Genomic DNA, 27383 nt, shown 5'->3' on the forward strand with positions numbered 1-27383 from the left:
TTTTCCAAAGTCAAATTCAAGCACTTTTCAAGCATTTTCAAGGTGCATTTTCAAGCTTTTCAAGCAGCGTACAGCTGTTGTAAATTACATATTTATATGCACATACTTATACTCAAATGATTATTTCCCTACCTCACATTAAATCAGATGTTCTTTATGCTATAAACAACCAAATGTGTGTTTCGTAATAGCATTCTACATAAGGATGAAAAAATTAAAGATAAGAAAACAAAGTTTAATATTGTAAAATGAGTGACCCATATCATATATAGTAGACTGGGCATCCCATATAACCTGGCTGAGCCAATATAAAACAATCAGCCAACTAACTTTTCAATAAATTCTTTATTAACATTTTTAACATTTTTGAGGTCCTTTTAGGGTGGCAGTAAACATACGGCTCTCCAAGGTTAGGACAAAACCATTGAAACACAAAGCTGATATAAAAAAAAGCGTATGCAGAGATCCTCTTTCTGTGTAAGAGTTTTTGGAGGTTTCCAGGGAATTTTTTTCAGAATATGAAACTTTTATTGCCAAAATCTCCCGATAAATACATGTTTGAAGCTTGTAAAGGGAAGATGACAGCTCTCCCTCGCACTAATGCTTTTACGTAGTGATACTCCCCCCTCCCTCCCGCTGACATTATGAATGTATGTATAGTAATCATAGATAACACGGCAGGGTCCGTTAGTTTGTTTTCATCTGATTTCAAATAAACAAAGTCTTGGCTTTCAGAATATTAAACTTGTTTTGGCAAATTCAGATGATAAATACAACTTTGAAGCTTGTAACGGCATAATTACAAGCGGAGAACGGAGTAACTTTACGTCAAAGCAGGCATAACAATAGCCGGTGTTTCTCGTGAGTGTTTTCCCCGGGAAACTAACACAATACACACAAACGCAAAAATACACAAACACACACACACGCACACTCGCGAGCTTCCCCCAGACCAGTAATACAAACGAAAATATGTTTCCTCCGTTAGAAAGCTAGGAATATCCTCTTTCCAACAGTGTATAACTCAAAATGTGTCTTCGGGTCAATGTGACTGATTTCGATGGAGCAAGTTTAGGCACGAAAAATACTACCAGTAGAAATACATTGCTTTTATGTGCTTCATCCTCTGAAAACCACAGGATGGCGACTCTCGCACATACTGACATAGGTATGCTCCTTTTTATTATTGTCACCTGCATAAGCAATTATCCCACATCGAGTTCGCTAACGTTACTAGCTTAAACAAACGTAACATGCAGCGTTAGCCTAATCCAAAATGCTCTACTACGGCTTACCTTTCATATGGCTCGTCAGCGCAAACTCTCCCATCGCGAATAATTGAAATTCTTTGTGGCAAACTGTGCAGAAGGCGAATCGTTGGGTTGATCCTCGTTTTAGCCACAGCTTGTATTTCTTTTCGGATAGCCAACGCTCGTTAAAACAGCAACCTCCTGGCATACTGTCATTCTCTCATTAGAATGCCCAGGTCACACAAAATAAAACACTTGCAGGTCGCGCGCATAGCGCGGGAAGGCCGGAGCGGAGCTGTTTTATGTAGAAGCGAAGCAACTAAACTCGCTCCGACTTCTTTATTTTCTTTTAATCTAAAAAGCGAACTATTCAGTCAGACAGCAATTTATTGTAAAAGTAAAGCATTTACAATTTCAAGCACTTTATCTCAAAACCAAGCACCATTCCCAAAATTCAAGCACTTTTCAAGTCATGAAAACACCTCGTAAAAATTCAAGCATTTTCAAGGATTTCAAGCACCCGTACGAACCCTGTCTAGTACAAGATCTGAGTACTTCTGCTTTTACTCAAGTACAAGATCTGAGTACTTCTCCTTTTACTCAAGTACAAGATCTGTGTGCTTCTACTTTTACTCAAGTACAAGACATGAGTGCTTCTACTTTTACTCAAGTACAAGATCTGAGTACTTCTCCTTTTACTCTAGTACAAGATCTATGTGCTTCTACTTTTACTCAAGTACAAGATCTGAGTACTTCTACTTTTACTCAAGTACAATATATATATATACTTATACCACCTGAAGTATTATTTGAATTATTTGAAGGATTAAAGTAACGTGTTATGGCAGGAAAGTTCAATCTGGTATATTCATTTTAATGTCACCTTATATAGAATGTGTGTTAAACTTGTGATTTCTGCATTGAGTGACTTCTGCCTAGCAGATACCAAGAAGAGGCCCCTATGGTCTCTCTGTTAATTATCAATAGTCCTTGCAATTAACAGGGGAATTCCCAGATACATTTTCAGATATAAGGCAGTTAAAGTCTTGTAGAATTAATGATTTATCTCCTACAGACCCCAAAAGAGGCCTTGAGACTTGGGTCACCCAGCAGTAAACGAGATAAAGGTCCTTTTGAGCTTATCAATAAAATGTATTAATTCCTAGTAAGTTGACTTCAAGGTGAAAGGAAGTTCACAGAAGCCATTAAGCGACAAGAACAATTAACTTATGTTAAAGATACATGATAGGATGTTTGTGTTTGTGTGTCCAGTGTACAATTGCATACAACCGTTAAGGGATTTTAAGATTCTGAAGTATTATGCAAAAAACTCAATAACTTAGATTATTATTTATAGTTTTGCTGAATAGTTTCATGTCGGCTTACCTTAGAAACGTAAAATGCCACGGCAGTGTGCAGATGCGGAGCATGTTAGCTTGGTAGCTTCAGCTAGCTCTGGAACTTTCAGCTCGGTGGCAGCAGGTCCCGCCTCGGCTCCGCCTCTTTGCCCTTATTTGGAGCAGGCTGGAGTAGGCGAGAGTTGAACTCTGACGTCACTGTCGAGCCGTTAGTGGCCGACTCCGCCTACTAAGGGCTTCTCGGCAACTCTGCAGAATCCTATGGGTGACGTCACGGATCCTACGTCCATTTATATATAGTCTATGATATTGACCAATGGAAAAAAAAACACAGCAACAGAACACATAAATAAAACAAGGATAACTGTGACTTATTGTTGAGTAAATAACAGTGTGTGTTTTAAACCTTGGTCCTCCCGGCAGAGATTTGTCCACTTTCTATGTTTTAGTTTTTTTAATGATATTGTCAACTGTAGATGTTTACAATATAGTAAGTTAGGAATTGAATGAAAACATATTTATTTACTTTTGTTTCAACATTGGATATTTTGTGTTTGTGGTGGATTCAATCGAATATTGAGAAAATTATTTATGTAAAAATGTTTTACTTACATTTTACGTTTTTTTTATTTGACGCTTTTTTTTGCAGTTTTATGTTTACCTTAAAATTACAAATAAATATCTTAAAGTCTTATAATAGTAATACACTTTTATATTACGAGTTACATATTTAATTAGAGATAATACTTTTTATTTTACGTACATCTGCATTTATTTTCTGAAAGTGCAAAAATACTATAAATATTATATAGTAAATTTACTGTAAAAACGTTATTTGTTGTTATTGTCAAAATACTTAAAATAATGTTTTGAGTTGTTAATTTATAGTTAATATCTGTCATTTTACAGGATTTTGCAAGTTATTTAAAAGAAAAAATGATAATTACTATAAACATTTACAGTTATTTCCTGTAAAATTACGATCTTTTTTTACAGTGCATGAGAAGTTATCTTCTCGGACGCTAAACAAACAAGCAGTTGACCCCACAAAAGAGCTAACCAATGAGGTATATGGACAATACAGTTTATAAAGCAAGTTTTTTTTTTTTAAACAAAGATGATATTTACATATTTTACATATTTACATGTTAAAACGTGTATTTAAGGTGTAATATATAAAATGTACAGGTACATAGATGTTCGGGGTATGAAGAAAGAGTGTTAATGACACTGTTAGCTTGCTTTCTTTGTGAAACCTCTTGACTGATTGCTCTGGATTAGTTTTCTGTAGCGCGTCCTAGAGGGATGTGGGAGAAAGTTAGTCTGGGTTATTACCTGTTCTCCCACCCAAAAGTTCACCGATTACTGTTTCACTTCTGCCCTCTGGTGGCTGATGACAGCACAGGGTACAAACACCTCACTGCACAAACAGAAATACATGTTGAGTCCTACTGGGCTTAGTCCATTAGTGTGCGGTGTGTTTCTCTCACAAATATATCTACTTGTTCAGGAACATTTGCAACAAGATATTGACAGGAATTGATGGGCTGAAAGGAGATTTTCAGATGAAGAAGAAATACATATATCCAGCATATAGTTTAATCAGAATCAGAAAATTTTATATATGCCCGGGGTAAATTGGATTTTGTAACAGTTATGTAATGACTGCAGTGAATACAGGCAACAGACTCAACAGCGCTCAGAGACAAAGGCACTAGTTTTTGCAAAACGTCGGTACATGCCGGATCACTCAGACAGGCAACCACAACACACGAGAAGTAGGCAAAGCAGGTACACAAACACTAAACACTGGGAATAAAAAGCTCTCGAACGCTTGACTCGGAGGTACAAAGAAGAACTAAATACACAAGGAGAATAATGATGAATAATGATGATAATGGGGGCACAGGCAGTGGCGGCTGGTGCATTTTTCTCCAGGGGGGGCTCTAACAAAATGTAAGCAAACTTATACACAAACTCAAAACATATGTCATATTACAACGCAGGGCTTGCTCAAAGGCACACAGCACTTGATACCAGACGTGGGAAGTCTTTGCACTCAAGTCACAAGTAAGTCTCAAATATTTGCACTCAAGTCACAAGTAAGTCTCAGGTCTTTGCGCTCAAGTCACAAGTAAGTCTCAAGTATTTGCACTCAAGTCACAAGTAAGTCTCAGGTCTTTGCGCTCAAGTCTCAAGTCAAGTCTCAAGTCAGGATGGGAAAATTCAAGTCAAGTCCTAAACTTTGATAAACCGAGTCTTAAACAAGTGAGTCATTATGTGCTTTTCACCAAATGTAATGAAATCCATCAACAGAATAATACTTAATAATCAAACTGCTCTTTATTAGTCACATTAATAATTTAATAATCAATTTTCTCTCTGCTGGTAAAGTAACATGTTTTTTCTATTTTAAGAGGGTTCAGTATAGGCTACTGTGACGGTTTGATTCAGAAGGAGTTTAATTGATAAGATCAGAATTATTTCCACTGTGTATGTAAGCGAAAATGCCGTCAAATGGACATAATTAACATTGCAACTGACGACCAAATGGCAGAATGCGTCTCAATTGACATGCTACTTCAATTGCCTATCAGTTTACTGTACCCAAAGTGACAAAAAAAGTATTCATTTGTACATGCTGAAATACTTTCAATTTACAATAGGTGGAGCTGCAGTAACACCTTCCCCGCCTTTCAGAGACTTTTTGCTGGGTAGAAAAGCCATGTTCATCACCCTGGATCTCTGCATGTGTGTGCCTGTGAGTCTGAGACCCTCACAGCAGTGACTACGGAGGGGGGGCTGCATGAACAGTTTCCCCAGGGTCCAAGCCCTTATTGCTGGGTATAAAAGCCACGTGCATCATCCTGGATCTCTGCATGTGTGTGTGCCTGTGAGTCTGAGGCCCTAACAGCAGGGACTCTGCTGTCTTGTCCATTTCGTGAGTCAAATGTTAACAAAATGGCCATATTTCGTGAGTCGAATGTTAACGAAATGGACAGACTTCCGTCCTGTTGAATTACAACAGTTAAATGCACTTTTAACACTCATGTACCCAGGATTCCAGCACCTTTCCTGGGTTACAAATTGAGGTGACGCAGCCTATCCTCTGGGTGCGCTCTGTGGGGGGGGGGGTCTCGCAGCCTGCTTCTCCGGGGTGCTACAGAGTCATTTTCAGGCTCCTCTCCAGAGTTGTCACCCTAAAAATGATTTTTAATCATTATTTTTGCATTTAAATGATTTATTTTTAACACAATGCACATAGTCTGGAGCTCACTGGGGTCCTGCATATGCTTTAATCAGGCGTTTTAACACTTTTTTCCACGAAAATGATTTTTTTTTCACTATTATGGGGCCATAAAAATCAAATTCCGGGTAATGCGGAGCACAATTGTACCTTTTACTATATTACTATATAAGTGCTAACGTGGAAGGGGCTCCGAAAAGCTCATTCCTTCGGCCGTAGCCCCGGACACTTTTCCACCCCCCCGTTGCAACTTACAACGGAGAGGGGAATCCAAGCCTGCCCTACTCCGTCGAAAAAATTAATTCATCATTTTCAGACTACTGTCTGCACGAAATCGGAAACCCGGTTTTTGAGAGGACTCAGAAAAAAAACAGCTGTGTAACTTTATGGAGGAATTTATCCGCTCTATGTGCACTCTGGCTCGGATACATTTGTTGCCCGGAGACCCCCCAGCATGGTTCTTACCAAACTTTAAGTTTTTGAACTGGTCTCTGGAGGAATGTAAGGGGAGTTGCCAGGGGACTCTACCCGCCTTATGAGGCACTATTTTCGGATACATTTTAACACTTTGTTTTTGGTTCTCCAAAAAGTTAACTCAGACTTTTTCTGAGTCTGGAGGAATGCGAGGGGAGTTGGCAGGGGACTCTACCCGCATTATGAGGCACTATTGGTGGATACATTTTCTCATTCTCACCCCTTTTCTATGGATCTCCAAAAAGTTAACTCAGACTTTTTCTGAGTCTGGAGGAATGCAAGGGGAGTTGGCAGGGGACTCTACCCGCATTATAGAGCACTATTTTTGGATACTTTTTTTTATTTTCATCCCTTTTCTATGGATCTCCAAAAAGTTAACTTAGACTTTTTCTGAGTCTTGAGGAATGCAAGGGGAGTTGGCAGGGGACTCTACCCGCATTACGGAGCACTATCTTCAGATACTTTTTTTCATTTTCACCCTTTTTCTATGGATGAATTATTTTATTTATTTTAACTTTTTGGTCAATTTCACCCAATTTTGGCCGCTGCCTTGCCTTGAGGATAGGACCGAGAGATGACAGACTCTCTTGGGGGCTCATGAGGAACTATTTTTGGATACTTTTTTTCATTTTCACCCTTTTCCTATGGATCTCCAACAAGTTAACTCAGACTTTTTTCTGATTTCTCACTGATTGAATGGCGAATGCGACCCGCCATCGGAGGGCCTCCGCCGGCCCGGCCTCGTGCCGGTGCTCTGGCGGTCGGTTCCTCCGACCTGGCCGGGAGGGTGTGCTGCTTGGGGGCAACCCTGCGTGTCTCTTCCCGGGCCGACTGATATGAAGCGATACCAAGACGAACCGTCTGACTCAGGGGTCCCACCACGGGTCCCGCAGCGGGGTGGATGTTCCGGGCTGGAACCTCCCCACCTCCGCCGCGGTGCACACGGCAAACACGGCAAACACGGCAAACACGGTTGTTTCTCGAACCCTCCACTGTTGCATAGCGGCCTTCGTCGGCTGCGGCATTCAGCAATTGGCCTTGCTCCAGGCACCGGGTCCCCCGGGGACCAGTGTTCTGTGGCTTCACATGATATAGGGTCGACCCTGCTTCATCACAGGCTACCTGGTTGATCCTGCTTAAATACATATGCTTGTCTAAAAGGGGTAACGGCCTAGTCCAGCTCGGGTGTTTCGCTACAGCTTGTCCAGCCTTAAGCTCTGATATGAGCAATTGGTCCTGCGGAAGCTGAAGATGATAGCAATCTGAAACTTAAAGGAATTGACGGAAGCGCACCACCAGGAGTGGAGGCTAAGGCTTAATTTGACTCAACACGGGAAACCTCAGCTAGCCCGGACACGGAAAGGATTGAAAGAGACCATCTTCTAGCTGACATTGCTTCTAATCGAAGCGAGTGTAATCAGTCTCGGCCGCCTTCGTCCCCCTAAGTGTAGACGTTTTTGGATGTCCGGTGCGGTTGCGTGGATCCCCTGGTCCTCCCTCCTCTCCGTTGGCGCAAACTCCCTTTTGCTCCTCTCACGTCCGGGTCTTCGGGTCCGGGGCATGGGGCGCCCCGTCGGGCTCGCCTCTGTGCGTGCGCGGCTGCCGGTGGACTTTCATTCTCCGCGCTGCCTGCGTTCCGCATGGCTTGCCACGTGCGGGTGTTGTTTGGGGAGAGAGGGGGTGCCAGCGGAGGTTGGGTCGGGTCCGAGACCCACTCTAATGCCGCAGCGGAGCACCAGACTCATGGGGAAGCTGTGAGCCTCTCTGTGCGTGCTGGGAGAGCCACGTAGTGTCGTCCTCCGGAGCGGCTCTGAAAGGAATAACGTCCTGGTCCTGCCCGGGTTATTTCTCTACAATTTGTCCAGCCTTAAGCTCTGACATGAGCAATTGTTCCTTCGGAAGCTGGTTCTGAATATGAAAGCAACAAGCTGCGGCTTAATCTGACTAAAAGCGGTTAACCTCACCCAGCCTGGACACGTAAAGGATTGACAGACATTCTCTAACAGCGACACTGCTTCAAATAATACTTCAATTGTTGCCTGGAGACCCGCCAGCATGGTTGTTACAAAAGTCCCATCTGGTCTCCGGAGGAATATAAGCAGAGTTGACAGGGGACTCTACCAATGTGCTTGTCAACCAAATGAGGGGTGTGCTTGAGAGGGGAGGGCTCTGGCTGTTTCTGCAGCCTCTGCTTCTACCTTCTCTCCCCCCCAGACGAGCTCGTGCCTGCTGTAAAAGGCAGGTGCACAGGCTCTTACTGCCAATAACTCTGAGCCTGGCTCCCGAGCAGCACGTTCTCCCCGGCAATCCGCCACCAGATGAAAAACTCCCACCTCTCCGCCTCTTCCGAGGGACGAGGGAACCGCGCGGGGGGGTCTGCTGAAGGCTCCTGCCGGGTGTTCCGTCCTGCGTTTCACCGGGATCTGGCTCTAAAAACTCGGAACCCTGACTCCAGTGCGGTGTGGCGGCCTCGCCCTGGCCGTCCACAGTGCGCCTCCGGGTACCTGACTCCCCTGCCTCCTCCGGGGGCAGGTGCGAGGGGTTCAATGCCTCCTCCCCCCGCTGCGGCGAAGGCCGGAGCGGGATGGAGTGCCCGGAGGTACTGTTGTTCCCACATTACCATGTTGTCCGGAGGATAGCACCGATAGATGACATACTCTCTACCCGAGTTACAAGTCACTATTTTCGGACCCTTTCTTTGCTTTACCCCCGGTATGGATCACCTTTCCACAACTCAATCTTCTTCCCCCAGCCCCCCGGTTCTCCCTACTGACGCCCGGTTACGGGTCAGTTTGTGACTCATTTGCTGGGTGAGTAACATGAATTGATGGCTCGTATATGAGTGTCGGCCTGGTACTCCGGGGCACTCTCTAGCTCAGTGTTGGTATTGGAGTCGGAGCCCCCCTTCTCTGGTTAAATATGATTTACCCAGCAATGTTGAACGCAGATGGAGCCTCCCATCTTCCGAAATAGCGTACCTTTTAATCGATTTTAATGAATTTTAATCTGCTTGTGTCTCCAAAGGTTCGGCTAATATGACTTCGAAGATGCGGTCCAAGATGCAGTCCAAGATGACGACAGAATGCCCGCTGTGTCACCTGAAATACCGCTCTCTCCCAAGACACTTGGTGTTCCGGCACCTAATCCGCAACAAAACTGAACGCAGCATTCTCCTACGCATGGCCAATGGAAGAATAAACATTCGCCTGGAGCCCTGCTCTGTTGTCGGTTTTGCATACCATGGCACGAGGCTGGACCGGCATCTCGAAACAGAGCACCCGGAGCTCAGCCAACAGAAGCAGACTTGGTACTGCGAGAAATGAAACGCCTGGTGGGGCTTAAAATGCTGAGGGAGCTCCGGCAGATCCGTACACATGACAACAACACTTGATGTGGAATGATGTGGAATGAAAACCCAGACTCCTTTTCCGGGGAAATTGACCTTGACTCCGATGAGGGAACAACACACAGACTCTTAAGGCTGGAAAACGTCGCACTGAAGGCTCAAAAAGAGGCCCTCAATAAAGAGGTGTGTTTTCTACGAAATAAGCTGAAGTAGTTGAAGGCTTCCAGTGCCAAGAGGGACCTCCGTAGCTCGTCAGCGACTCCACCGGCGGAAAGCATTACGATCCAGCAGCCAGCAAGGACAGCTTCCTCCGGCAGGTACCCCCTCTTGGTTGAACGTGGCAGGCCTCAATCGAAATACGTTGGCGATGAGGAGTCTAGGATTAAGGAGACCGATGTCTGCCGCCCCCAGTGTGAACCAAGTAGACTTGTCTCGGCGGCGAGCGACCATGCCGAGTTCCTCGGGGGTGAAGTGCAAATACAAGCAGAAAGACACATCACTTGAGCATGGCTATAAGACGGGCCGTGATGAGGGTCGTGGTGGTGTGGGAACCAGATATAGCGATGAGCTGCATGGGGACTGTGAGGACTGTGAAGACTCTGATGATTGGGCCATGACTGACGTGGATGAGACGGAGATGGCAATTGAAGTCACGGAGCTCCTCATGGGTCAAAAGCAACCCACCATCCCAACTATCTCCGGCATCACGACTCCTGTGACACAGCCCACGGTCAGGGTCACCCGCCTACACAGTAGCATTTTAAATGCTGCAGCCATTGTCAGTGCTCAATCGTCCTCCACCAGCAGGACTTGGCAATCGTTCTGTACCCCTGTATTGCTCAGGAACACCGAAGCTCGGCGCTAGACGGGCAGTGGTCCCTGTGGCTGGGAAAGCGTCACCCACACCTTCCAGGCCCTCTGGTAGTGGGCGTGCGAATACAATGTGGTACATCACACTTCCACCCAGCATGGAGGCGGTAATGACAGAGTACAGGTACTACAACGCGAGGGTCGATCCAGACACAAAGTTGTCCTAAAATGTGCGGTCTAAGGTGAGCCGGGTCAAGAAAACTTTCTACTATTTATGGGGCGAGACTCTCCCCGTCTGTCGGAATGGCTGTTCCTGAAGGACACTTCAAAGACCCGTGCCTGGCCACATGACCTGAGAGAAAACTCCAACCTTGCCGTCACGACTGTTGCCTTTTATATAATTAAAGGTCTAGTGGTGGTCTAATGGATAGTGAGGTGGGCTGAAGATCGGAAGGTTGTGAGTTCAAATCCCGCCAGGAACACCACCACTAGTGTGCCCTTGAGTAAGGCACTTAGTCCTTAGTTACTCCAGGGAGAATGTCCCTGTAATTGGTAATTGTAAGTCGCTTTGGATAAAAGCGTCAGCTAAATGAAATGTAATGTAATATAACAAATATAATGCAGTTTATCCGGTACTTGATGGACTCACATGTGAAAACAAACAGGCTCAGTGTTTCTGACATGAAGACCATAAAGCGGGAGTTGCAAGGTTGCCTGGACCGTCTGCACGGGGATGTGACATTGCTTCAATGCCATGTGAAGAGGCGTAAGCTGGACAGCCTGCCTGGCTATGGTGATCTTGAAAAGTGTCTTTCTGCCTCTGTCAAGCGCATCCCGGAACTATTGGATCGAATGGAGCGTTCCCCCTCTGTAGAAGCCCGCTACATCTTATACGGCTATTTCTCACTCCATTGGTCCCTGCTCTATGGTCACCGTGCAGGAGTCTAAGCAAACATGACTAATTCAGAGGTGAATGATGCAGAAGACAGGGGCACCAAGCACGGTTATGTCATCCATGTCAAGGCACACAAGACTGTACAAAACCAATGGAGAAGCACAGCTGCACTGTACTTTGGCGGAATTTGGCTGGGCCCAGCGATTGATGCAAATCAAAAAGACGTTGGTTGGGCAACAGAATCGCTACTTGCTCTACACGGCAGGGGACGGCCCCTCAAAGAACCTCCACATGTTTCTCAACCTTGCATGGACTGATGTAGGGCTTGAGGGTTCCATTTCCCACACCCTGCTCCGCACTGCCCTGGCAGACACTGTGAGTTTGGTAATGACTGCACATTTAACTGTTCCCAATTCCAGTTTTACTAATTATACGTATCTTTCGAGGTGAAGAGATACCAGGACCCATCCAATCGTGAGGTGCTGTCACGGTTTGTGTGCCACGATTTAAGGACTGCTAACCGGTACTACGCCAGCAGCCCCGGTGTTAAGGAGGCCTTGGGCATCAGATACATGTTTCAGCAGTCGTTTGCACAGGCGACAATGGATGCACAAGCCGAGGCCGGGATGGAGCCTGAAGCAGCAGGTCCCTCCGCTGCCCCAGAGCCAGAGCGAAAAGCAAAGCGAAAGACATCCTCCGTTCGAGCAGGGCGAGCTCCAGCTCATTGTCCCGAGTTCAGCAGCAGCAAAGATGAATTAACTCTGGTTTACCAAGATACCACCATTGATCCCTCGGAGGATGAAGCCGATACATAGTTCCGGGCTGGGCTGCTGGAGCGGGCGAATAAACGGGAGAAAGAACCGAATGAGACTCTCCTCGATTCTGCTGACAATGACAGTGACAATCCCTTATAGTCTACTTGCTTATCGAAGACTCTCCAAAAGCGAAGTCGCTAAAGGCTCACTGTAAATATGTATACATGTTCTTGTGCAATTGAAAATAAATATATTGTTATAATTAAATACTGTTTCTTCTTTTCAAAATGCACCGACACACCCACAAAGTCAGCATTGGATTATCAGAGCGGAGGCTCTTGGTAAAAACTCTATTTTAGCCCACTGTTTGGTTCCCAGGGTCACCAGCATAGATGCTTTCCATCATCACTGGTGCATTTGGTGACCGTTGAGACGCTGTCTCCCTGCTGTTTTTCCCTCTGGGACTCTGTCAAAGTGCTGGCACCTCCATGCGCACCGTGAGGGCCCAGGTATCCAAACTTAAGCACACATCCTCTGAAAAACCCCAAAATGAATGACTTGCATACAAGCATACCCCTGGTCACCTAAACGTGTCTGAATGTGTGGTAGTCACATTTCCGCTGTAGGATGCTTGAGGGCGGACGATAAAACACCACAAAATCCTCCCCGCTTTAAGGGTTACCAGGGCCACGAAGTTCTGGAGGGTGTGATACTCTGGGTTTAGTCCGTGGGGGAGTGCTTAACTGTGGGGGCCCGGGGACTCACGGTGTGAGAGGTTATGGAGGTGCCCATGACAGGGGCACATGCTGGAGGTCATTAGTCCATCCTTTCAGGCTCTATGAGGGGCTACAGAGAGGTGGTTTTCCCGGTGTCTGTCCTTGATGAGTGAAATAATCAGAGTGCCATGTGAGGGAGAGATGCTGGAGGTCATTAGGCCGTCCTTTGGGGCTCTGTGAGGGGCCAAAGAGAGGGGGCTTTCGCGGTCTCTGTCCTGGAGGTGTGAAAAAACCTGTTTGCCCGTGTTAGGAAGCCATGCTGGAGCTGCTTTGTCCGTCCTTCGGGGGTCTGTGAGGGACTAAAGAGAGGTGGTTTTACCGGTCAATTTCATGGAAGTCTGACATGAGCAGAGTGTGCATGCTTTGAAACTAATACACCCACGCCTAGCATGCTATTTTAGGGTATAAATCTTATCTTATCACCATGGATGTACCGGTATTTTAAAAAAGCTTACAGGATTCCTGCTCCTTTCCTGGATTACAAAGTGAGGTGACACAGCCTGTCCTCTGGGTGCGCTCTGTGGGGGGCGGGGGTATCGCAGCCTGCTCCTCTCTGCCTGCTGCTGCTGCTGCGCTTTGCCTGCCTGCTGCTGCGCTCTGCCTATATTCACACAATTTTTCCCCGCCTTTCAGAGACTTATTAATGGGTAAAAAAAGTCATGTGCATCACCCTGGATCTCTGCATGTGTGTGTGCCTGTGAGTCTGAGGCCCTAACAGCAGCGACTCTGCTATTTTTACCTTCCATTTCGTGAGTCAGATGTTAACGAAACGGACAGATTTCCGTCCATTTCGTGATTCAAATGTTAACGAAACGGACAGACTTCCGTGCACATCAGCGGCTGTTGGATTAAAACAGTTTAATGCACTTTTAACACTCACGTACCCAGAATTCCTGCTCCTTTCCAGGGTTACAAAGTGAGGTGACGCAGCCTGTCCTCTGGGTGCGCTCTGTGGGGGGGTATTGCAGAGCCGCTCCCTCCTCTCTGGCTGCTGCTGCTGCGCTCTGCCTGCTGCTGCGGGTAGAAAAGCCATGTGCATCACCCTGGATCTCTGCATCTTCCCGGTGTCTGTCCTGGATGAGTGAAATAATCAGAGTTCTTTGTCAAATCTTGCTACTAATTGATATATTTTAATAGGAATCACTGTTTGACATGTGTTGAGATTCTTCTATTTCTTCTGAAATAGCAAATTGTGAATGACCCATTTTAATTGAAAACTGAATTAAAACAGTCCCCCCGAGCTTTGCAACTAATCTACCCACGTTTAGCATGCTATCTTCGGGTATAAATGTTGTCTTATCACCCTGTTTGTCTGTGTTCTGAATTAAAACAGTGTGTGCCCTCTCTGGGTACACAGTCATCCGCGATTTAACCACTTTTCATGGTGTGTTTGTGCCCTGGTTGTCTTTTGACTGAATTTAAACAGTTTTCCCAACTTTAAACAGTAACAATGCCCATGATTTGAGCACTTTTCCTGCGTTATAAACTCATTTTAGCGTGCCCTGGCAAAAGCGGTTAGGCTGGATTTATTTCTGTCCATCTCGCATGCGGCCGTTGTATTTCATTTGGACGTCGCGTCTATATGGCGACACGCACCACCTAAGGCATGCAAGGGATAATGTGCAGCGAGGTGGTCATTATGGGGAAAAGAACACCCAACTCTACATCCCTCTGGAGGTGTATTAGTCGTTGTATGAAGGAAATGTCCGGTCTCAAAGGTGCATGATGTGTGTGTGTGTGTGTATGTGCTCAGCTCAGCTCCGCTGTGTGTGTGTGTGTATGTTCGGTGTGTTTGTGTGTCCAACAACAGCATTTGTTTTCAAATGACCATGAACAGTAATTTACAGACATCTGGCCAACTCCATAAGTATATGTGGGTGTTCCCAAAATAACTTAGTTTAATCTTAATCTCGATGTAGTGCTAAATGCTGTCGGAGTGCACCGGAACGAACGACACTATCATAATATCTTCAGAAAAGAAATGCTAGTGTCACACACACACACACACACACACACACACACACACACACACACACACACACACACACACACACACACACACACACACACACACACACACACACACACACACACACACACACACACACACATCTCCTTCTCCTCGAATAACGTCGGTTTTAAGTTTTGGTTTTAAATCGTTGGGTTACGTATTGTAACCCTTGTTATATTAGCAGAGGCGGAGCCCTCTACTGGACTATATGGGTACTGCCTTATCCTGCGTGCATTCCCCCACTGATACTTCTATAGACGTAGCCGGCCTAGGGTGGGCCTACCTGAATGCACGCGCATCACACCAAATATAAGGAGGCCTCGCCTCCTGCCCATCAACCTACACCTCTCTTCAGCGAGCGGAATAGGAAAGACATATTGCCCGAGGCACGGGCCGAGGAGGTGGAGTTGCAGCAATCTTTGACTCGAGTTTACTTATCAATACTAAACAAAAATTAAATTATACCTCCTTTGAAAGCCTCGTTTTTAGTATTACGCATCCGACCTGGAAAACTTTGCAGCCAATCTTATTTGTTACAGTGTACCGTGCACCAGGTCCTTATTCAGAATTCTTATCAGAATTCTCTGAGTTTTTATCAGCTTTGGTACTTAAAACAGATAAAGTAATTATCGTAGGTGACTTTAATATTCATGTTGACGATGATAAAAATAGCCTTACTGTTGCATTTAACTCTATATTAGATTAGTTTGGTTTTTGTCAGATTGTAAATAAACCAACCCACTGCTATAATCACACTCTCGACCTTGTTCTGACTTATGGAATTGAAATTGAGCAACTATTAGTCGAACCGCATAATCCTGCTTTATCCGACCATTTCTTAGTAACTTTTGAAGTACTGTTACTAGACTACAAAGCATTAGTCAAAAGCTCCTGCAGCAGAAACCTATCTGTTAGTGCTATAGCCAAATTTAAGGAAGATATTCCACCAATACTTAACTCGATAGCATGTCTGCATGTAAGGGAGGAAACTTATACAAAATGTACACCACCCCAAATTGATCATGTTGTTGATAGTGCTACAGATGCGCTGCGAATACAATTAGACTCTGTTGCTCCTTTGAAAAAGAAGAAAATAAAACAACATAGATTAGCTCCATGGCATAATGCCGAAACGCGCAAAATAAAGCAAAAGTCGAGACAACTTGAAAGGATATGGCGTTCAACTAAACTTGAAGAATCTCGTTTAATTTGGCATATTACTCTCAATGAATATAAGAAAGCACTGCGTAAAGCGAGAGCAGCCTACTACTCTTCATTAATAGATGAGAATAAGAATAATGCAAGATTTCTTTTCAGCACTGTAGCCAGGCTGACAGAGAGCCACAGCTCGATTGAGCCTTCTATTCCCATAGCACTCAGTAGTAATGATTTTATGTGCTTCTTTAACGATAAAATTGTTACTCTTAGAAACAAAATTAATGACCTCTTGCCTTTGACCAGTATAGTGTTATCAACAGCTCCCGGAAACATAAGTTCTAATATTAAACTAGATAGTAAACTAGAATGCTTTTCAGCCATAAACCTTGAACAATTCAATTCAATGATTCTCTCTTCTAAACCATCAACGAGTATCTTAGACCCGATTCCAACTAAGCTGCTAAAATAAGTTTTTCCATTAATTAGCACTTCTTTATTAAATATTATGAATATGTCTTTATTATCAGGCTATGTTCCACAATCATTCAAAGTAGCAGTGATAAAACCGCTTCTTAAAAAGCACAACCTCGATCCAGAGGTTTTAGCCAACTATAGACCTATTTCTAATCTTCTGTTCCTCTCAACAATTCTTGAGAAAGCAGTCGCAAAACAGCTGTGTGGTTACTTAAAAAACTATGATTTATTTGAAGATTTTCAGTCTGGCTTTAGAACACAACATAGCACAGAGACAGCTCTGGTTAAAGTCACAAATGACATTCTAATAGCCTCAGACAAGGGACTTGTCTCTATTCTTGTTTTGCTCGATCTCAGTGCTGCATTTGATACTATCGACCATGATATCCTATTGCAAAGACTAGAGCACTTAGTTGGCATACAGGGAACTGCTTTAGGCTGGTTTAGGTCCTACAGATGTAGCACTTAATTTCAGACTCCAGCTTACAGCTTCCTGCCTACGACCTGCCTAAAACCAGTGTAGATGAATGTTAAGCCCTCCCACTATTTTCCAAGAGGGCGTTGCCATATTTTCAATTTCAGGTTTTAACCAGGAGATGGCGCTTCATTCACAAATACAGAAAGACACGTTTCATGGACTTTCAGTTGTGTTTTGAAGAGCATTTGAACACATCAATATTTTAGATCAACTAAAGTATATCTAATCTTGTAATTCAATAATCTATAGTCTTTATATATTAAATAATAATAATGTAAATGTTTAAATTACACTTCTTTATTTGTTATGCTCATACTTTTACCTTTACAATCGTTTGCTTTAATATGCAGTATATTTTTTGTATATTTTTGTGTTTGCTTCCTCCTGCTCCCTTTCGGACACATACTGTATGATTTATTATTATTATTAATATGAAGATATTATTAAGACAAGATAAGATGTTACTTTATTGATTGAACATTTTAGTTTAGAATGTGCTGTCCCACGGTAATTCAGAAGGCTCACAGGTCACATTCCGACCATTATTTAAAACAAGGTGCTTTCACACCGTCTACAGCTTGATTTGTATAGAGGGAGCTCTGTGGCTGAATGGCCAGCGATTAGGTGCGGCGCATTTATCATAGGTGATCAGAGCTAACTGCCTGCCGTCAGCTTTCATTTAAAAAACAGATCAGATTTTAGGACTATTTCTGCGCTCATAAAGAATGATAAGAATAAGAATAATGCGTATTGAACTGGTTTAATTAATTAGTGAGTTTATTTAACACTAGAACCGCCAATCGGGTCAATTTGTGTGATGTGTGTTGTGTTTGTGCAATGTAACTTTTTTTCAATAAAATATTAAAGTCTCCCAGTTAGTGACTTTTCCTGAAAGTGTGTGTGTCTTTCATGAAGTGAAGGAGGTTTTCCTTCTATAAAAAAACAGCTGTGGGCAGCAGTGAGTGTCACGGACATGAATTCATAGATCAAGGCAGACTGGTGCACACACTCTCCTGTCCTGCCAGGCGACACGCCCGTTCTAAGCCGTGTCCCTCACTCCTCACATCCCTAGCTGCATCCCCACAAAGTGTATTATGTTCTTACATCGTTTCAGATGTTATTTGCAAACTTGTCACCGTTCGGCGCAATTCGCCATTTTGAATCCAAAATAGGTCGTTTGTGTGATTCATGTAGATTTGCAATACAAATATTTTTGGGGTATAGGGGGGTCTGGGACCCGGAGTAATCTGCGGCCGTGAACTGTTATGTGCCATCATGACACGCATGGTGTTCTTTTTTTATATATTATAATGAAGTGCGATCTGTGTGCTCGAGTCTTCCTGCCTTTCGGCTCTGCTCTCATGGATGTATAATAAGGCTCTGCTGCTCCGAGATGATGGTCTAGCTTCAGCAGCTACATTACCTACGGGTGCATTCGTTAATATTAACTGCGCGTGCGGAGTCACTGTGGCACAGACTGGACCGCTGGTGAACAGCTGTTAGAACGGGCCGTTCAGGTTTTCAGAGCAGAGCTCCCTGTCGGAGCGGCAGAGCGTGATGTGAACTGAAACGTTTTTCTGTGGCAATATTATTTAAGGAATCGTTGAGCTAGCTAGCTAGCATACATAGTCACTATCTGCTAACGTTAGCTAACTTTAGCCTTCTATTTCTAATAGTTTTTTTTCATAGGCTATAAACAGAGGTGGTATATATACAGGGCTCTCAAGTTTTGAAAAGAGTTCAGAGTGAGATTTTGGCAGCGCTGTTTGGTATTCCAACTTCTGGCTCCCCTCAAAGTTCCCATGAAGCCCTCTGTACCGCGAATGTCAACGGGGGGGGGGGGGCTAGTGGAGTATGAAGCCCTCTGTATCGCGAATGTCAACGGGGGGGGGGGGGGGGGGGGAGTGCACGCGTCTCAAACAAGCCTAGTTTGTTTACAAAATTGCGGCGCAACTTGGTGGGCGGTACCCTGGAAAGAAATCTCAGCGTGAGAAATACAAGGTGTGGCGTGTGAGCGTGTGAATGGAGTGAAATGCGTGTGTCTCACGCCAAATGCGTGAGACTTGAGAGCTCTATATATATATATATATATTAGGGCCAAGACTTTAACGCCTTAATTAAGATTAATTAATTACACAAAAATTAACGCGTTAAAAAAATTAACGCATTTTAATCGCACTTATTTTTGCACCGCGGAACGTTTCTCACTGGATGAGTTTCAAGGTTACCGATTATACTGGAGCACCAGCTAACGTTCATGACTTCAGACATCAACAAACCACAGTGAACAATAGTCAAACATGAACGAAGAAGCTGATGAGACCGCTTTGGTTGGCCCCGTGGATGGGACATTTTGTTTTAAAAAACGGACGGATGGAAACGTCGATAAGAGCACGGTTGTTTGCAAATTATGCAAAAAGGAATTCGCATATCACCGCAGTACATCAAGCCTCAAGTATCACCTCAATGCAAAACATATAGCAGCTAGCGTGGAAGCTAGCGTGGAAGCTAGCGTGGAAGTTAGCCCGACTCGGAGTACAAGGACCCACACCCAATTCGCGTTGATCAAACAGTGGCCTATGCAACAGAGAGATTTTATTTTTCATCAGGATATTGGAAGAATAGGAAGGATTGAGGTCAATCACTGGCACTTTTTTATTTTATTTTAAATGGTACACTTTATGTTGAACTATTTATTATGTTGTTGGTGCAACTGGCACTTTATGTTGAACTGTTTATTGTTTTGGCCAAGGTTATTGAGAGAGTTGGACTGAAATTGATTAGATTTTTTAAATCAACTGTTGGTAAATCAACAAAGTCTGTTATGGCCTCTGAAGCAACAGAGAGATGCTTTCTAATAGTCAGGGTTTCCAATGTTCTGAATGTACTTGAAAGTATTGTGTTTTACTTAAAAAACAAAGTGTTATAGTTTACAGAAGGTCTACCTACCTATAGGCTACCTGAATCTCTGAAATGTACTATATTCCTAAATATGCTATTGCTACACTTTATGGCAAAAATTGTACTTTTCTGTTGGTCTTGATTAAGTACCACCTTGAAAAAAATAAACAATGTTTTGTTGCTTAAGCTTATGTATTCAGTCATTATTCAATGGTATACTAAAGTCCATGTGAAAAAAATTGCTTCTCACTGTTCTCAGGTCAAATATTTATGTGATTAAAAATGCGATTAATTTCGATTAATTAATTACAAAGCCTCTAATTAATTAGATTAATTTTTTTAATCGAGTCCCGGCCCTAATAAATATATATTGTACTTGAGTAAAAGTAGAAGCATCAGATCTTGTACTAGAATAAAAGTGGAAGTACTCAGATCTTGTAGCTACTTGAGTAAAAGTAGAAGCACTCAGGTCTTGTACTTGAGTAAAAGTAGAGAGTACTCAGATCTTGTACTTGAGTAAAAGTAGAAGTACTCAGATCTTGTAGTTGAGTAAAAGTAGAAGTACTCAGATCTTGTACTTGAGTAAAAGTAATAGTACCAGAGTGTAGGACTACTCTGTTACAGTAAAAGTCCTGCATTCAAAATGTTCCTCAAGTAAAAGTAGAAAAGTATTATCATCAAAATATAGTTAAAGTAGCGACAGTAAAAGTAGTCATTGTGCAGATTGGTCCATTTCAGAATAACATATATGATATGTTTTATAATGATTGATCATGAAAGTGTTCTCAAAGCTGGTAAATGTGCAGCTAGTTTGACTGACTTTGTATACTGCAGGGTAGCTTGTGGATTTACTCCAGGTGGAACTAAAGTCTGATTTAACACTTGATTATATTTCACATCATTCATCCACATCTGTAAAGTAACTAAAGGTATTAAATACATGGAGTGGAGTAGAAGTACACCATGTACCTCTGAACTGTAGTGGAGTAGAAGAACAAAGTATGCAAAACATTGAAATACTTAAATATAAAGTACAAGTATCTCAAAATTGTGCCCAAGTATAGTACTTGTTGAGTTTATGAACTTAGTTACTTTACACCATGTGGCTATAAAGATAGAAAGACTAAGCCTTGCACAGAGGCATGAAAATACATTTTCAAAATGCTCAACAGTGCTGCCAAAATTATAAACTGACTGCTACACAATTAAAATAAATGCTTTTATATATTTCTATTAGATGTGAGTCTTTTGCCTTTCTGTTATTATTAACACTGCTGCTTTAGTTGTTCTGATTGCTAAAATCCTCTGTTATTCCTCATTTTAAAGCCGATATTCCGTGGGGTGGGGGAGCCGGGGGCTCGGATTCTTGTCACCTTTTTCATACAGATGAGTTTGCATCCCAAAGCCTCAGTCACCTTAATTCATGTAATAAAAACATCTCAGGTCAGTAACACTCAAAGCTAAATGTGCAATACCATGTTCAGCTATGTTACTATTTATAATGTTATTGTTGTTACATCAGAAGATGTACATATTGGAATGATTTCTTAACTTACAGTAGGCTATTTTTTACAATGTGTGTTGAAAGGATTTATTAAATTACTATGAATATTGTCATTGTTGAAGGCTTTTAGAGAAGGATGAACTATAAGCCTGAATTACATAACATTTTATACCTAAAAACATAAAAGCCACAATAAATAAATCACAATTATTGTAGTTATTTTTACCTCCCGTATTGCTTTCAACCATGCTTTCAACCCACCAGCTTTTATGGTGTTGTTACGTCACTAACTGTAAACTTGTCACATACAGTCTATGGTCACTCAGAGTAACCTACAGTTAATTTAGCTGCTGGAGAAGAAAGATCAGGGGGGGAGGGGGGAGAGAGCTGCCGTTTCATTCAGACTGTTTAAAAAACGGTAACAACGGACTATTTTTCTTAGCGGATGCATGTCAATTCAAATCAATACACCTATTTTTTAAATCAATAAAAACATTTTCTAAATCCATAAAAGCATTTAAATTAATATTGGGAGTCATGTCGTTACTTTGTTGAGAATGTTGCCATGTAATAAGCGGGATAATTTGCAGCGACTTGTTCCTTATCGGGAAAATAACACCCGTCATCCAGATCAGGATCCCTCCGCTACACTTTGGGATCCTGATCTGCCGACGAGGCTCCATTAAAATATAAATGTTTTTGGTGAATTACTGAGTTTAGGCACGTTAATAACGTTTTAATGAAGTTGAATACAGTATATTCATATGTGTCAGTGATTTCATGTCAATTCGGCGAACATAAACATAAATGATCGTGATGAAGATGATTATTAAATTAGGATTAAAAATCGAGAGCCGGGCATTTCCTCCCGTTCGTTTTTTCCTACAAACAACATTATTTTGTTAAATAACAACATGGTGATGTTTTGTAAATGATTACATGTCTCTTATTTAGCACAGAGTATGATATCCGTTACATATGGATCTTAACAAAGTTCCGCTGTACATCCAGCGTACTGTATCTGACTTTATTTCACATGAGCTCCAGTGTGGAACCCCACTGGGCTTCATTATAATTACATTTATCTATCACGGGGGCGGTCTCAAGTCAAGCTGGAGGTTTTCCCTTGAGCGAGGGCAGATCACGTACCAATCACGGCCCTCGCGTTTCAAACTGTCTGAAATTAATCGCTACATCTGTATCTATCTGAACGCTCTCAGTTTGTACGTGTCAACGATTAATCTTCCACGCAAACCTTAGTTAGCCATGGAGTGCCACAGGGCTCAGTGCTCGGACCTATTTTGTTCACATTATATATGCTTCCGTTAGGCAATATTATAAGGAATCATTCCGTAAACTTTCATTGTTATGCGGATGATACTCAACTATATTAATCAATCAAGCCTGATGAAATTAATCATCTAAATAAAATTCAAGACTGCCTCAAAGACTTAAAAACGTGGATGACCTTACATTTTTTTATGTTAAACACGACCAAAACTGAAGTTATTGTACTTGGCCCAAAGAATCTACGAAACAAATTATCTAAAGATATACTTACTATGGATGGCATTAATATGGCCTCCAGTGAGACTGTAAGGAATCTTGGTGTTATATTTGATCAGGATTTACCATTTAACGCCCACATAAAATCAATTTCAAGGACCGCCTACTTCCATCTACGTAACATTGCAAAACTCAGGCATATCTTGCCTCAAAACGATGCGGAGAAACTAGTCCATGCATTTGTTACTTCAAGGCTGGATTATTGTAACTCCTTATTATAAGGGTGTACCAAGAAGTCAGTCAAGTCGCTTCAGCTGATTCAAAAATGCTGCAGCTCGTGTACTAACCAGAGTTAGGAAAAGGGCACACATTACTCCTGTTCTGGTTGCCTTACACTGGCTCCCTATAGAACACAGGATATCATTTAAAATTCTTCTTCTCGCCTACAAAGCCCTTAATGGGCAGGCGCCATCTTACCTTAAATAACTCATTATACCCTACTGTCCTACTAGGGCATTGCGTTCGAAGAATTAGTTTGTCGGGGGACATCTTGCTTCTTCCTTCTCTCTGTCTATACCTGTGGAGGTACTCTCATGTTCCGAATAACCCAGCTTCCCCAAATTTCTTTCTTTTTGGTGTCTATATACGCCTGGATCCGGAGTCATGGATTATCCTGCGGTCCTGTGTCATGGATCGCGAGTCCTGGATCTTGAGTCGTGGCTGTGGTCCTGGATCATAAGTCCTGGATGGATATCCTCGTGGATTCATCTTCCTATTATACACACATGCATTTCCAAACATTTGGACTACCTATGTTACAAATGTATTATCTTTTCAATTTACACACAGCATCTATTGCACGGCTGTCCGTCCTGGGAGAGGGATCCCTCCTCTGTTGCTCTCCCTTAGGTTTCTCCCATTTTTCCCTTTAAACTGTGGGGTTTTCTCCGGAAGTGTTTCCTTGTAAGATGTGAGGGTCTAAGGACAGAGGGTGTCGTATTGTCATACTGATATTCTGTACAAACTGTGAAGTCCACTGAGACAAACGTAACATTTGTGATATTGGGCTATATAAATAAACATTGATTGATTGATTGATTGACAGTGCCCTGAGTAGAGGGCTCCGCCTGTGCTAATATGACAAGGATTACAATACTTAACCCAACGTTATATCACTCATAGGCTCCGCCCTCTACTGGACTCTATGGGTACAGTGGGTGGAGCCCCGATGCATGTACACACTGTCGTCCACAACCATTCCACCCTACCTGACCGGCTTTCCTGGTCAGCAGCTGCTGCCCCACATTCTCCCTTAACCCGGTTGTGACTGAGGAGAAATCTGGGCTGTGGCTGACAGAGCACACCCTGCTGCGCTTACCTCGCAGAAAGTGTGCTCAAAAAGCAGTGCGGGGGGCTCAAACGCAGGTCCCACTGCGGGGTGGAGACGTGCACCACGGGGCGCAGTCTCCTAACCTCCTGTAAAAACCGCAACATCAGTGGTCGACTAAAGGCTGACCTGCCACCAAATCCCTCATGACAGGACGAGATGGCTGCTGCATACACCTTCACTGTGGAATGCGCCAGCCCTCTGTCCACCAATAACTGTAAGAAGGACAAAATAGAGCCTAGCTCACAAGATAGGGGCTCTATTCTCCGCTCCTCACACTATCGCTGGAACCCCAGCCACTTTGGCCTGTAACAGGCTGTGGTGGATCCAGCCCTAGCTGCCTGGATAGACTGATAGATAATTTACCCTGTCTCAGCCTGTCCCTCTCAGGAGCCAGGCCTGGAGTGGTTGGCCGAGAGTGGGTAACGCCCTGATTGCACCTGCCTCTCGAGACATCGCCCCCCAGAGCTGGGGAATCGCCCAGGGCTGGCCCACCTTCATCTGTGTCATTTCTGAGTACCACGGCGCCCTGACACAGTCCGGAGCCACTAGCATGACTGACAGACGTTCTCGCCTCACCCTCCCCAGGCGGGGGCGAATAAGACTCAGCGGTGGAAAGGCGTAGAGCAGCTTCCTTGGCCATGGCTCGTGTGCAAACGTGTCCACCCCCAAGGGCGGGTCGTCGCTCAGGGCCATGGAGAACCACAGTCGCGTCCATTCGCCTGACAGGGGGCCGCCCTCTTCTCCAGTCCCGGGACGTGAAGGGCTCTCAGAGATAACACCACCTCTGGGGCCCATAACCACAGCTCCTCCGCTGTGGCCAACAGGGCGGCGGAGCGAACTCCGCCCTGCCTGTTGATATAAGTCACTGTGGTGCTGTTGTCGCTCCTGACCCTTACATGTCTCCCCTGAATTAGAGGCATGAAATGCCGGAGGACTAACACTACTGCCCGTAGCTCTATGAGGTTGCTGTGTCGAGACTCTGTCAGAGCCCAGCGCCCACCTATAGCCCTCTTCAGGCAGGTCCTTCCCATCCTGTTCTGGACGGGTCCTTGAACACTGTGATGTAGGAAGTCACCCGTCCCAGTGGAGACCCCCTTCGGAAGTGGTCCGGAGACCCCCAAAACTGGAGGTTGCCCTACACTGAGGGGGGGATGGTCACCAGCCGTCATTTGTGCCTCTTGGGGTCGAAACGTAGGCTGGAGAACCACCTCTGCAGGTAGCGCATATGTAGTAAACCCAGCGGGACCACCATGTGAGCAGCTGCAATGAGACCCAGCGACTGCATGACAGTTAAAGCTGTCACAGTTGCCCCCTGTCGCAGCCTGTACACCGCCCTGAGAAGGGACGCACGTCTGCTCTCTGACGGCCCCTACACACGGCGGCGTGCGTTGTCACTTGCCGGTGGGCATGTCTGAAGCTAGACCAACAACCAATCACCTGAATCTCCCGCCCCGGACACACAAGCAGCGGTTTGATTGGCTCGAGCTTGTACTGGCATATGATTCGATTGGCTGGCGCTTCCGTTGAAGCTTCAAAAGTAGAACATTGCTCTACTTTTGAAGCGAGCAACGCTTTGCTCCCACAATGCAGTTTGACGAAGCGTAACGTCACCCCATTCAAAGTGAATGGGCAGAAGCGTTGAAGCGTCAACGCACGCCGCCGTTTGTAGGGGCCGTAACAGAATGGCACGTAGCGCGTCTGCATCGAGTACCACACCCAAATACAACGCCTGTTGGCGAGGTATGGGGGTGCTCTTTTTCCAATTGATCGCAAAACCTAATTTGGTTAGGTGTGTGATCAACTGTGCTGTGCAAAACATTGACTGTTCCCGGGACCCCGCCATGACAAGGAGGTCGTCTATGTAAAATAAACTCTCATGCCCTGCACGCGCAGCGGTTGAAGCGCTGTGGCCACACATTTGCTGAATTTGCGTGGGGATAGGGAATAACCAAAACGGCAGCCTGTTGTACTCGTAGGCTATCCCCTGGAATTCAAAACGCAGATACTTTCTGTGCTCTGGAGCAATTTCCACATGAAAGTACGCATCTTACAGGTCGATGGTGGTGAACCAATCGCCTGGCTGCACAAGCCCTAGTAACTGTTTCACAGTTAACCTGCGGAATTCCTGCAGGAAATATGACGATTCAGGCCGGGGAGATCTAGAATAGGTCTGAATTCCCCTGTTTTCTTGAGAACCGGGAAATACATGGAATAAAGACCCTTCTCTCTGTGCCGAGGATGCACAACAGATACAGCCTGTTTCTGCACCAGAGCCTGAATCTCTGCTGAGAGGAAACCCATCTCCTCCTCGGAAGACAGATTTACCTCTCGCATGCCCATAAAAGGAGGTGGGACGCTGCAAAACTGGAGTAGATAACCCCGTTTCAGCGTCCTGTCCATCCACCTTGTCAGTACACAGCTGAGTTTCCATTCCCCATAACATTGTGTTAATGGGCAAGCCCTCAGCTGTGGGGCCGCAGCTATAAATCTGTGATACTCTCTGATGACCAGCTCCGCCACAAAACTCCCCGTAAAGGGAAGATTTGCTCGTGGGGGGTCGAAACAAAAGGGCCGATTATCTATTGAGGACCCTGAACACACCGCCGCGCACTCACGTGCATGGGAGCCTGCCTGAAGGCAGCAGTCTCAGGACACCTGCACTCTGAGGACACCTCCACTCTCAGGACAGGAAGTGCACGTTAAGAATTCCAAAATAAAATCGCCACTATCAGTACATCGCCACTTTCCAAACAGGAAATGCACTCAAATACAAAATAAAATCGTATTGTGACATTTATTATATACATATGTATATACAGATATATATAAAAATAGGGACACCTTGTATTGTTTACTCTCAGTACAGCACCACTTTCCGAACAGGAAATGCAGGCTAATACTACATAAAATCGCACTGACACTTATTATCTATATATATATACATATATATATATATATATAAATATATATATATCTATATAGCCTATATAGATATATATTTATTTATATATATAAATACGACATCTTGTATTTTAGTTCGAGAAACAACC

At 44.0% G+C, this 27383-nt stretch overlaps 1 long non-coding RNA gene across 1 annotated transcript in view; it reads right to left on the reverse strand.

Annotated features, from left to right (window-relative positions):
* LOC307047230 overlaps positions 1 to 27383 on the reverse strand; it is a 69638-nt gene that overhangs the window by 8174 nt on the left and 34081 nt on the right. Inside the window, exons 2-4 of the long non-coding RNA XR_013810373.1 lie at positions 13796 to 13984; positions 3944 to 4028; positions 2637 to 2909 (exon numbers count right to left, since the gene is read on the reverse strand). This is a non-coding gene — a long non-coding RNA (uncharacterized lncRNA). The remainder of the gene's footprint in view (positions 1 to 2636; positions 2910 to 3943; positions 4029 to 13795; positions 13985 to 27383) is intronic.

This window comes from Notothenia rossii, assembly GCF_949606895.1.
Source record: "Notothenia rossii genome assembly, chromosome: 7".
In the NCBI taxonomy this organism is placed as follows: domain Eukaryota; kingdom Metazoa; phylum Chordata; class Actinopteri; order Perciformes; family Nototheniidae; genus Notothenia; species Notothenia rossii.